Raw genomic sequence first — 12677 nt, forward strand, 5'->3', positions numbered from 1 at the left:
AGAAAAATATGTGTGGCACAATGGTTGTCAAACATTAAACAAGAGAACAGTCATCCCCGAGAGAGAGAAAACAAGTGAATTAAACCCACTGAATGGCCCAGCTTCCTGCTTGAAAGTTTCCACGCTGTAGGACAAGGAGGCTCAGTCTACCCGGGGTCTCAATGAGTTGAGGAGACATTGCTGGGACTACAGGAAAGCCAAAGCAGCTAGAGTTTTCAGGACTGAGTCCTGAGGAAAGAATGTCACAGAGAGAGAGGTCTGTGGATCTGTAGTGGGTCCCTCCGGTCCTTGGGTGCTGCTCAGCACACGTGTGTGAAGAGACTACCCAAGGCTGGGGAAGAAACCACTTGAAAGGAGTGGGCAGAGCAAACGAGAGTTCACACAGGGCCTGAAAAGTTGTCATTTTCACCATCCAGAGAGGAAGACCTTGTAACATACTGGACATTGAGTACAATACTCAGAAGAGTATTGTCTCAGTAGAGGGCAAATTCACCCTTCATTGAAGACTGAGCTGATTCCATCAAACAAAATTTAAAAGCAAGACCTAGAAATATAAAACTGGTTCCAGTGGACTTAACTGGGTCTCAGAACAAAGCACAGGAAATAAAAACAACAACAACAACAACAACAACAACAGAATAAGAGGGGTGGCTCAGTCAGCTAAGGGACCAACTTAGGTTCAGGTCATGATCTCACGGTTTGTGAGTTCTGGCCCAGCATTGGGCTCTCTACTGAAGGCACAAAGCCTGCTTTGGACCCTCTGTCCCTTTCTCTCTGACTCTCCCTCAGCTAGCATGTTTACGTGCACACCCTCTCTTTCTCGGTCTCAAAACTAAATAAACATTAAAAAAAAAAAAGAGAAGAATATCTGTCACCCCAGATGATAAAACTCACAATATCTAGTATCCAGTAATTATTTACCAGGCATTCAAATAAATAAAAAAAATAGGACTCAGTGCACCTGGGTGGCTCATTCAGGTAAGTGTCCAACTGATTTTGGCTCAGGTCATGATCTCATGGTTTGTGAGATCAAGCCCTGCGTTGAGCTCTGTGCTGATGGTGTGGAATTATTTCTCTCCACCCCTCCCCCACTCGTGGACACAAGCCCTTTCTCTCTCTCTCAAAATAAATAAACTTAAAAAAAAAAAGAGGGGTGACTGGGTGGCTCAGTCAGTTAAGCGTCCAACTTCGGCTCAGGTCATGATCTCACAGTCCGTGGATTCAAGCCCCGTGTCGGGCTCTGTGCTGACAGCCAGCTCAGAGCCTGGAGCCTGTTTCAGATTCTGTGTCTCCCTTTCTGATCCTCCTCTGTTCACACTGTCTCTCTCTCCCAGAAATAAATAAAAATATTTAAAAAAAAAAAAAAAGAAATTATGACCCATAATGAGGAGTATTATCAATTAATACAAATGGACCCAGAAGTGACAGTTTAGAATTCATAGGCAAGTATATTAAAAGTTATTATAAAGTATATTTCTATTTTAGATTATATCTCATATGTTTGTGAACATACAGGAAAACATAGACATGTTGAGATATGGAAAATATAAAAATGACCCAAATAGGGGCACCAGAGTGGCTCAGTTGGCTAAGCATCTAACTCTTGATTTCTGTTCAGGTCATGATCTCATGGTTTGAAAGTTCAAGCCCCGCATGGGGCTCTAGTGCTGACAGTGACAGCCTGCTTGGGATTCTCCTTCTCTCACTCTCTCTTTATTCCTCTCCTGCCCGGGCTCTCTCTCTCTGTGTCTCGAAATAAATAAAAAACTTAAAAAAATAAATAAATAAAAAGAGACCCAAATAAAACTATAAGAAAGAAAAACATAATGTCTGAGATAAAATACAGACTAGATTAACAGCAGATTTGACACTACAAAAAAATACTAAACATAAAGACATAAAAACGATTGAAAATGACACAAGCAGGAAAAGATTAGAAAATTAATGGAGTATTAGTCAGCTGGGAGATAAGTTCAAGTGACCTATATCATATAAAATTCAGGTTTCTGAAGAATTTAAGAGAGGAAGAATAGAAAAAGTTGAAAAATGTTTTCCAAATTTGATGAAAACTATAAACCTATAGATCCAAGAAGCTCAAACAACTGTAAGCAAAAGAAACATGAACACAAAACTACATCAAGGCATATCAAAATCAAATTGCTTAAGATTAGTGATAAACAAAATGTTAAAGGCAACACGACAAAAAGACATTACATATAGAGGGTCAAAAATAAGGACAAGAGGAAATTCTCAATGAAAACAATCAGGCCAGAAGACAATAGGGTAATGTCTGTATTGTGTTAAAAGAAAACAGAGACCTGCCAATCAGAATCCTGTATCCACTGACAATATCTTTAAAAACATAGATGGGCAAAACAAAGACTTTTTCCAGACACACAAACCTACGAGAATTCATTACCAGCAGATCTACCCTGTAAGAAATGTTAAAAGTTGGGGTGCCTGGGTGGCTCAGTCGGTTAAGCATCCGACTTGGGCTCAGGTCATGATCTCACGGTTCGTGGGTTGGAGCCCAGTGTCGGGCTCTGTGCTGACTGCCAGCTCAGAGCCTGGAGCCTGCTTCACATTCTGTGTCTCCCTCTCTCTCTGACCCTCCCCTGCTCACGCTGTCTCTCTCTCTCTCTCTTTTAGAAATAAATAAACCATTAAAAAAGTTTAAAAAAAGAAATGTTAAAAGAAATTCTTTAGGCAGAATTGAAGTAATATTTGGTGGAAAGCCGGATTTACATAGACAAAGGAATACCATCAGGAATAGTAAATAGATTAGTATTTTTTCTTATTTTAAAAGTCATATTAAAAGATAACTGATTGTTTAAAGCCAAAATAACAACATATGCAGAAATAAAATGTATGGCAGTGATAGCACAAAGGCCAGGAAATTAAAAATGAAAGACTACTTTTGTAAGATTCTTATACCATACATGAAATAGTATAGTACAACTTAAAGATAGATTGTGATTAAAGATGTATACTAAAAGTCCTAAAGCAATCAATAAAAACAAAAATAAAGGGCTCCTGGGTGGCTCAGTTAAGTGTCCAACTTTGGCTCAGGTTATGATCTCACAGTTTGTGAGTTCAAGCGCTTCATTGGGCCCTGTGCTGACAGCTCAGAGCCTGGAGTCCGATTCAGATTCTGTCCCTCTCTCTCTGCCCCTCCCTCCTTGTGCACACTCTTTCTCTCTCTCTCAAAAATAAATCAATAAACATTAAAAGAAATAAAATTAAACGGAGCAGCCAAGAAAAGCTGCCACTAACAAGCAAATATAAGATACAGAAGGGAATCATGATAAATATTCACTTAATCCCCCTAAAAAAGTAGCAAAATAAGAGAAAAGAACTAAGAACAGATGGGACAAATAGAAAATAAATAGCAAGATGGTAGATTGAAACACAAGCATATCTATAATCACAATATATAAATGAGTTCATCAATTCAGTTAAAGGGCAAAGATTATCAGATTGGAGGAAAAGGGAGATCCAAATGATAGACCAAGGCATAATATCCCAGGTATGGAAAAATATGAAGACAAAGGAAAATATCTAGAGGCAGGACTAAAGTGTATATTAAATATACACTTGACAAATATTTATTGAGGGCTTACTGTATAGGTCAGGCACTTTCAAAAGTGGAGTCAAAGGGCTCGAAGGATAGATAAAGTTGAAGAACAGGTTTACTATGTGGACCTGAGAAAACTCGAAGGAAGGAGGTTTTGTTTGGAGGATAATGTTTTAACAAAAATTTCAGAAGTATAGTAGCTCTGGGAGAGGAGAAAGTCTAGTTCAGTTGTGTTAAATATCAGTATGCATATCACTCGGCTCAGGTGCTTGTTCAAATGCAAATGTTGCGGCCTCACCCCTCCCCCAGCCTCCTAGCAGTTCTGATTCAGTAAACCTGGGACGGGGCCCGGGGTGAGCATCTTTAAAAGGAGTCAAGGGTACAACTACGTATGTGAGTGGCTTATTTAGAGTCAAATAAAGCTTTTCTAGATACGTGGGTGTTAGTTGTCATTTGAAGATGGGTGAAAACGACAAGATTTTGAAAGGAGCGGAAAGTTGTGAACCATATAAGGAAGACTTCAGGCATATTGAAATGGAGGGTCTGAGCAGAACGTAAATGGCACGTGTTAAAAAGCCATATAAGAGAGTGTCTTGAGCCTAATTTGATGTGCTCTGAGCAAGATCTTTGGCAGTTCCATAAAATGGTTTGGCTAATGTAGAGAGTACTTGGGCAGTAGTGATTTAGTGCAAGTACTTTATGTTCTAGATAAACAGCCTACAGAATCATAAAAAAAACAAAATAAACATATCAGACGGGAGAAATTGAAGGCAATAATAATAACTAATGTTTACTGAGCATTTACTCTGTGCTAGGCTCTATTCTAATCACTTTATGTGTAATAGCTCTTTTGGTCTACATGAAAACTGTAGGCTTTTTAACTCTCATTTTCTAGGTTAGGAAAATAAGGTCAAGATAGAGTCATATGTCCAGATCTCACACAGATAATAGTTAAGAGGCTACTGTCCAGCCAGGAGATGAAGAGAGTTTGAAGTAAGACATTCTTTTTTAAAATTTTAATTTTTTTTTTAACATTTATTTATTGCAAAACAGAGAGAGAGAGAGAGAGATCATGAACAGGGGAGGGGCAGAGAGAGAGACACACACAGAATCCGAAGCTGGCTCCAGACTCTGAGCTGTCAGCACAGAATCCGACACCGGCTCGAACCCACAAACTGAGAGATCATGACCTGAGCTGAAATCAGACACTTAGCCAGCCGACTGAACCACCCAGGCACCCCTGAAGTAAGACATTCTAATAGGTGCTAAGAGCAAAAGACAAATTTGAGAATTAGTAAAGAGAAAGTTTAAAGAAATTATAAATGATGAAATTGGTGGAGACTGAAGGGAAGATAGGATTTGAAGTTGACTGGCTATTGTTTGGGCTGCTGGTTAAAACATATTGTTACTAAGAAAGATAGGAAATGCAAGAGGAGCCTACCAAGCATACAACATATGGTGTGTGTGTGTGTGTGTGTGTGTGTGTGTTGAGAAAAGGATTTGAGAGTAAACATAAGTTAATTATACATAAGGAAAATTTTCTGACTGAGTTGAAGATGACTTTGAGTCAAACATGTGGAAAAATATGTGGGAAATATGAGTAAAGAATTCTTGAAGCAAGTGGCACTGAACTGTTGGTGTTATTGAAGCCAAAGAATATTTTCACTCATAGTAATAAAATACCTGTCCAATAGTGACAAGGCAATAAAGACATTTAATTATCTCATAACACAAAAATTTTGAAATTCCAGGTTTGGCAAGGTGGCTTGACAGCCCAGGCTCTCTTTCTGCTTTGCCATCTTCAACACACTGGCTTTTGATCTTGGGCTTGTCACTCATGGTTACAAGATGGCTGTTGGCAGCTCCCTGAAACATACATCTATAAACAACATCTAAAACGAAAAAGAGGGGCGCCTGGGTGGCTTAGTCGGTTGAGCGTCCGGCTTTCGCTTAGGTCGTGATCTCGCGGTTGGTGGGTTCGAGACCTGCGTCGGGCTCTGTGCTGACTGCCAGCTCAGAGCCTGGAGCTTGTTTCAGAGTCTGTGACTCCCTCTCTCTCTGACCCTCCCCTGCTCACGCTGTCTCTCTCTCTCTCTCTCCTAGAAATAAATAAAAATATAAAAAATAAAATAAAATGAAAAAGAGAATGGCACCAGCAAGGTCTCCTTATCTGTTGTTTTCTAATCACAAGGTACGATCCTTCTTAGAAGCACTAAGATACTTCCCCTTATGTCTGATTGATTAGAACTTGCTTCTTTGGTCCTCCCTGGCCCAAGAGAGTATGGGAAAACAGGTATACTGAAAAGTAAAATGAGGGGCACTTGGGTGGCTCAGTTGGTTGAGCATCTAACTCTTGATTTTGGCTCAGGTCATGATCACATGGTTCGTGAAATCGAACCCTAGTCCAACTCTGCGCTGACAGGCTGGAGCCTGCTTGGGATTTTCTCTCTCCCTTTCTCTCTGTCTCTCTCCTGCCTTCTCTCTCTCTCTCTCTCTCTCAAAATAAATTAATTAAAAAAAGAAAAGTGAAATTAGATTGTCATTACTGCCTTAGGTTAATAATCATTCATATTCCTGCCCCTCCCCAGACTAAGCATATTCTGTGCCCTGCCCTAGAGGGAAAAAATCAGGGTTTTCTTAAAAGAAGAAAGGGAGGAAAATGGTCTTTTGGTAGTTTTGGGCAAAGAGCAGATGAACTCACCCCTGGAGACCATGTAAAAAAATTTTTTTAAGTTTATTTATTTATTTTGAGAGAGACCGTGCAAGTGGGGGAGGCTCAGAGAGAGGAAGAGAAAAAGAATCCCAAGCAGGCTTCATGCTGACAGTGCACAGCCTGACATAGGGCTCACAAAACCATGAGATCATGACCTGAGCTGAAACCAAGAGTCAGACACTTAAACATCAGCCACCCAGGTGGCCCCCCATGGAGAGCATTTTAAATGAATGGGAAAAAAAAAGTTGAGGACAGAGGATGAAATCCTAAGGGAGATCAATATGGAAAGAGTTATTAGTGGTAGAAGTGGACATGATGGGATTGAAAGGGCACAGTGTGAAAATGTCCACTCTCAGTTGAGAACCACAGGTCTATATAGCCAGTCTTCAGGAAAGACTGTAAGAAGACAATACTAGTTGAAATGGACCTTGACAATTGGATATCATTTAGGCAAGCAAGGTGGGAGGGAAAGAAGTTCCAAGGAATGTAATGTAAAAGCAAGGATGGAAGATTTCAGATGTGCTTAGGCATACAGCATGGGCTCTAGTCTGGCTCATGTTAAAGCATATGCATGTAAGTTACATTCTTTTGTGCCGGGAGCCGCACCGGCCTCGCTGGATGGCAGTCACAGCAAGGATATGGTAGCGTTTGCACAGCTCCTGCCATGAGAAACGAAAACTGGTATCTCCTTCTGCTACTACTGGCTCATGTTGGAAATGAGGCTGCTGGTATTGACCAGGCCTCACAATATTCCAGATCAGACTGATATTCCCCACACAGATTGCTCATAAGGAAAGACGTATCCCTGCCTTTTCCAAAGAGATGTCAGATGAAAACATTGTGGATAAAAGGCTCTTCCTATGGGCCTTGCAGATTCAAGACTTAACATAATAAAAGGGGCTTGAGTCTGGCCCTGAGACAAAGAGGCTAATTTAGAGTTAAGGGCAGGTATCCATCCCCACCCAATTGTTTCTGCTTGGAGCATTTTCTGGCCTTGTATATACTGATTACTCCCTGTGAAGGAACCTATCGAGGAACTACTTTTGTCATTATGGGAGCAAAGGGGTTTCCTGGAAGTCCTGTTTTTCTTGATCCTTCCACCTTAAAAGAAGTAACTTCACCCTTGTTATGCTAAAAACTTTGTCTAAAGATACCTTCTTCCCCATAGGATAAGCATCTTAATCACTATTGCTAAAGGTTATGCAGGAGTCTTCTAGATTTCTGGGAAATTCTTACATATCAAAGAAGTTTGTTATCAGAAACCATTGTCTAAGGCAAATGCCACTTCTGTGCCGTCCCCCAAACACTTATAAAATAAAGTTGAGCCCCAGTCAGAGCAGAGATGCCTGCCTGGTGATCAGAAAGAATCTCCGGGGCTCTCTCATCCTCTCTCTCTCTCTCTCTCTCTCTCTCTCTCTCTCTCTCTCTCGCCCTCACCCTCTCTCGCCCTCTCTCTCTCTCGCCGACACCCTCTCGCCGACACCGTCCATCCTTCAGGGACCCCTGGACATGCCGGAGCTGGCCTCCGGCACTTTTGAGGAGGGGGAAAATCTAATCAGAACTGAGGGCTAGGCAGATGACTGGTCATCTGTGTGTTGGGTGGATTGGGGCGAGGAGAGATTGGAGGCAGAGGTCACAGTAATCCAGGGGCAAGGCATAATAAATGACTAAAGAATGTAGGGCAGTGAGAATGGGGACAGAACGGGAAGGTTATGAGGGATCTTGTGGAAAAAGAATTGGGAAGGCTTAGTGATAGTTGGATGTGGGAGGCTCCTATCTTTCCCTCCTGCTTTAAAAGCTATCCATGAAAGCATGAACTGTATTCAGGTTTGGAGCCTGGATGACTGGAAGGTTGTTGATGGCATTAGCGGAAAGGACGATAACAGCACAAGCAGGTTTAAGATGGAAGATTATGTGCTTGAATTTGGACCAACTGGGCTTGAGGTATAAGCGATGAACCAGATATGGACCTTTGGAAATAAAGTTCTGGAGATCAGGAAAGAGATTAGAATTAGAGGCATAGTTTTGTAAATTATCAGACTAGAAGTGACAGCTGACATGACCCAGGGACAGATTATAAAGCAAGGAGATTTGAAATCAGATACTGGTGGGATCACTATCTTGCCTATCTCTGGAAGACCTGAGGGAAAGAGTCCTGATCATCATTAAGGGAAAGGGCCGGCCAGAGAGGCTGGAGGAAGTCCAGAGTAGCACAGTATCGTGGAAGGGAAGGATGTCAAGGAGAGAGTGGTCAGCTTTATGAGTCAGGGTGGGAGGTGCCCTGAGAGACTGTAGAAAACTACCAGGAAGATTTACAACATTCTTCCAAGACAGATGGGAATTAGCTTATTTGTAAAGAATCTGGAAGAGGGGCACCTGGGTGGCTCAGTTGGTAAAGCCTGCCTCTCTTGATCTCGGGGTTTAAGCCCCACTTGGGTGTAGAGATTGTTTAAAAATAAAAATCTTTCTAGAATCTAGAAGAAAGGTTCCATAAATTCTCATTTGTTAAATTTTAAAAAGTTTTAAGTAAATTCTATGCCACACACAGGGCTTGAACTCACGACCCCAAGATCAAGAGTCACATATTCCACCGACTAAGCCAACTAGGCAGGCACCCTAGATATTTCCTGGCTAATAAGTGATGTGTCTTTAATATTCTAGAATTTCTATTGTTGTGCCTTCATCTTATATCCTTCACTTATTAGTCATGGAAAAGGAATAGCTGGTACTTGTTCTAAGGTGATTGGGATTGAAAGATTCATAGGAGATGTGTGGGGTGTACACAGGAAGCCTCTAATGCTGGGCACTGCACCTGTATTAACTCGTCTCTCTCCTATAACATCCAAATTAGCTACTACTTTCTTGATAGTAGTGATTTTTTTTTAAAAAAATCAATCTGAGTTTCAGGGAGATTAAATAACCTGTGAAAGTTTGTACATTACAAATCAGTGCAACAGGGGATACAAATTCAGATCTGGATCTAAAGCCGGTGCTTTTCCCCAATCTGTGTCACCCCTTTGTTTGATGATCATTTTTTAAGTAGCTCCTCGGTCTTCTCTTAACTTACTTTAGATATTGCTCTAGGATTAGGCTTCAGTCTGATTTTGTTTTTGAGGTGCCTAAATAAAGAAGAAGAAGAAAGTGTGAAGGAGTTGTAAAGACACTAATCTTTTTTCCCCCTTTGGCCAGAAGTCGTTTATCCAAAGATTATTGAGGTATTTACTGGCAGCTGGATGTGAAGGTTGCTACTGCTTTCATGTCCAACAGGAAGCCTTTGGATAATTACCTTTTCCTTCCTTGGCTATCACCACTCCTGGGTATAAGGGATCATCCAGCTTGATTTTCCCCCACTTTTGATGGGGGTAGCCAATGCTCTCTGATAAACTGAGTCTAATTTTACACAGGATCCGGTTCTAGAAGATGTACAATAATGCTAAAAATAGGTCTAATGGATGTAAAATGTCCTGGAAAAACTCATATATTTCCCATAAAGTAGAGTATGAATGATTTTTGAACATTTAAATTGGGGTATGTGTGTGTATACATATATGTAATGGGTCATATATATGTATATACATATATATAATATAAAAAGATAAAACTTTGCAGTATTTTTCATTTGAGAAATAGAGGAATGATTTTGCTTCCCTAAATTGATAGAGTGGAATTTTAGAGTAGGCTTCCTCTACTCTTTATGACAGAAAACATCATTGCCTTCTGCTAATTCTTTTTCCCAGGTCCCAGGAACTGGGAAAATCTGTGTTTCCCTTCCTTTGGATAAGATTTAGTAAGATTCAGAAGAGAAATTCTGCAAGTAGTTGGTATATAATTTTCCTAATGATAGCAATAGACTTAGTTCAAACAGTGGTAACAAAATGGAGCTGAGCTCTCTGGGGCTCTGAAATCAATCTCAAAGCTAGTGTCTCTGGGGTGTGTTAGAAATTCTCTCTCTTCAAGTATAGTCAAAGGCCCTGCCTACACATAAAGATATGGAATACATTAAGTCTGGTGAAGTTAGCTGCCTTAAGTATCTTTTTAAAAATGTTTATTTTTGAGAGAGACAGAGACAGAGCATGAGTGAGGGAGGGGCAGAGGGAGAGAGAGACACAGAATCCAAAGCAGGCTCGAGAGCTCAGAGCCCGACATGGGGCTCAAACCCACGAATCCTGAGATCATGACCTGAGCTGAAGTCTGATGCTCAACCGACTGAGACACGCAGGCACCCGTAGTATCTTTTAACTGTGACTTTTGTGAAGTGTAGTGCTGCTGGCAGAGTAAAAATCTTGGTTGATGATGACCCTCTTCATTTGAGAAAAAGCATTTTGGGTGTCTAGGAAGGAAGCTTTGGGAAAGATTACATGTAGCAATGAGGGAGAACTGTGGGACCTTCTTCTCAATATTGGAGGGAAATGGAAGGGCAGACACAGCCAGATTGTTCTCATAGTCTTCTGGATATGTTCATTCCCTAATTTCTCTTTCACTTCTAGCTTCTTTTAAAGCTCTTTATATCACCTTCTCTCTTCCTCTATTGCTAACATCAAACGAATCCTTAGGTAGAAGTCATTGACAGGCATATTCTAGAATTTACACATTAATTCATTCAGATCTATTGCCCTTTCATGCTCTTTTCCCTTTTCATGCTCTATTTTCTCCTCTTAAATTTACTATTTGGAACTTGATTTTTAAAAATAGTATGTTTATGGAGATATAATTCATCTATTTAAAGGGTATAACTCACTGGTTTTTAGTGTAGTCACAGAGTTGTGTAACCCTTACCATGATGCAATTTTAGAACATTTTAAAATTTATTTACTAAAAATGCTTATTTTTGAGAGAGAAAGAGAGAGAGAGAGAGAGGGAGACAGAATCTAAAGAAGGCTCCATGCTCTGAGCTGTCAGCACAGAGCCCGACGTGGGGTTTGAACTTATGAACCAGCGTGCGTTTGAACTCATGAACCAGTGAGATCATGACTTGAGCTTAAGTCCGGTGCCACCGAGGCACCCCTAGTTTTAGAATGTTTTAATCACCCCAAGAAGAAATTCTGTACCCATTAGCCATCACTCCCCATTACAATTGGCAACAGCCATCCATTTCCTGTCTCTATGAATCTTCCTATTCTAGACATTTCAGAAAAATGGAAATCATACAATATGTCGTTATTTGTGACTGCCTTATTTCATATCGTGTAATGTTTTCAAGGTTAATTCATGCCCTATGTAAGCACATATCAGTAATTCATTTCTTTTTATTGCCAAATGATATTTCATTGTGTAAATCAGTGCGTGGACATTTTCCTACCTGAATTAACGTTTGCTTTTCTGTTTCCCAGACTAAAATATAAATTCTATGAACATGAGAACATTTTTGTCGTTTACCACTTTATGGCTAATATCTTGCCCAGCATCTGACATGTAATAAGAGATCAATAAATCTGCTGAATGACTTAATCAAGTATTCACCTAACCAGCATTTGTTAAGCAGCCCCCTATATGCATTTGTGTTCAACACTGGGCTCTGTCTTCAAGAATCCTCTAATCTAATGAAGTACCATCTGTGCAAACAAATAAAAGAACATTGAATTTAATAAAGGCTACGGACAAAGCACAGTGCAGAGTTCAAGTTTGCTTGAGAGACTCAGCAAGGACTTCCTACTAAAGGTTTCATTTGGGATGACAAACACTGGACATTGTCAGATTGACGCAGAGAGCACCTCGACCAGAAGGGCCTCATAAGCAGAGGCCAGTAGCCTGACCTGAGCGTCCGGGCATGGGAAAGTAGGAGGCTGGAGCTTTTGTGCAGCGGGGAGGGTCCCACAGAGGATGAACTGGGCCAGCAGGCAATGCTCACCTCAGAAAGAATTCTATATGCTCCAAGGATTAAGGATTATTTTTCCGGATACATCGAGACTGGCAAAAAAAAGTGGTTATATCTGAGGGTAGGCCGTGGAACTAAAGACAAAGGGTGGGGAGAAACCGAGGTTGGCGAACTGCTAAAAACCAGACACATATTCTTCACATTAAAAACATACGCTGAAATTTTTCTGCTTTGGATGATGGGAATCCACCGTAGAATCCTGAACAGGACTTTCGGGAAAGTGACTTCGGGGATCTTGGGAAGTGAGGCGGGCAGGCAGCCAGCTGAGAGGGAGTGGCAATCACGATCCATTCATTTCGTCCTTCTCCCGGGCATCCCCACCCGCGGGTGCGCGCTCGGAGGCACCAACCGAGGGCTAACAAGTGGGAACGTGTCTGAAACCCCGGCAGCCCCCCCGGAGGGAGTGACGAGGGCGGCCTCGCGGTGCTAGGAGGGACTCTACCGTCCGGGGGCGGTCGGGGGAAACGCAGCCTGCAGACTCTTCCTGCTGATGCAATCTGCCGGAGAGCCGGCGA

This window comes from Crocuta crocuta, unplaced genomic scaffold (assembly GCF_008692635.1).
Source record: "Crocuta crocuta isolate KB4526 unplaced genomic scaffold, BGI_CrCroc_1.0 scaffold176, whole genome shotgun sequence".
In the NCBI taxonomy this organism is placed as follows: Eukaryota; Metazoa; Chordata; class Mammalia; order Carnivora; family Hyaenidae; genus Crocuta; species Crocuta crocuta.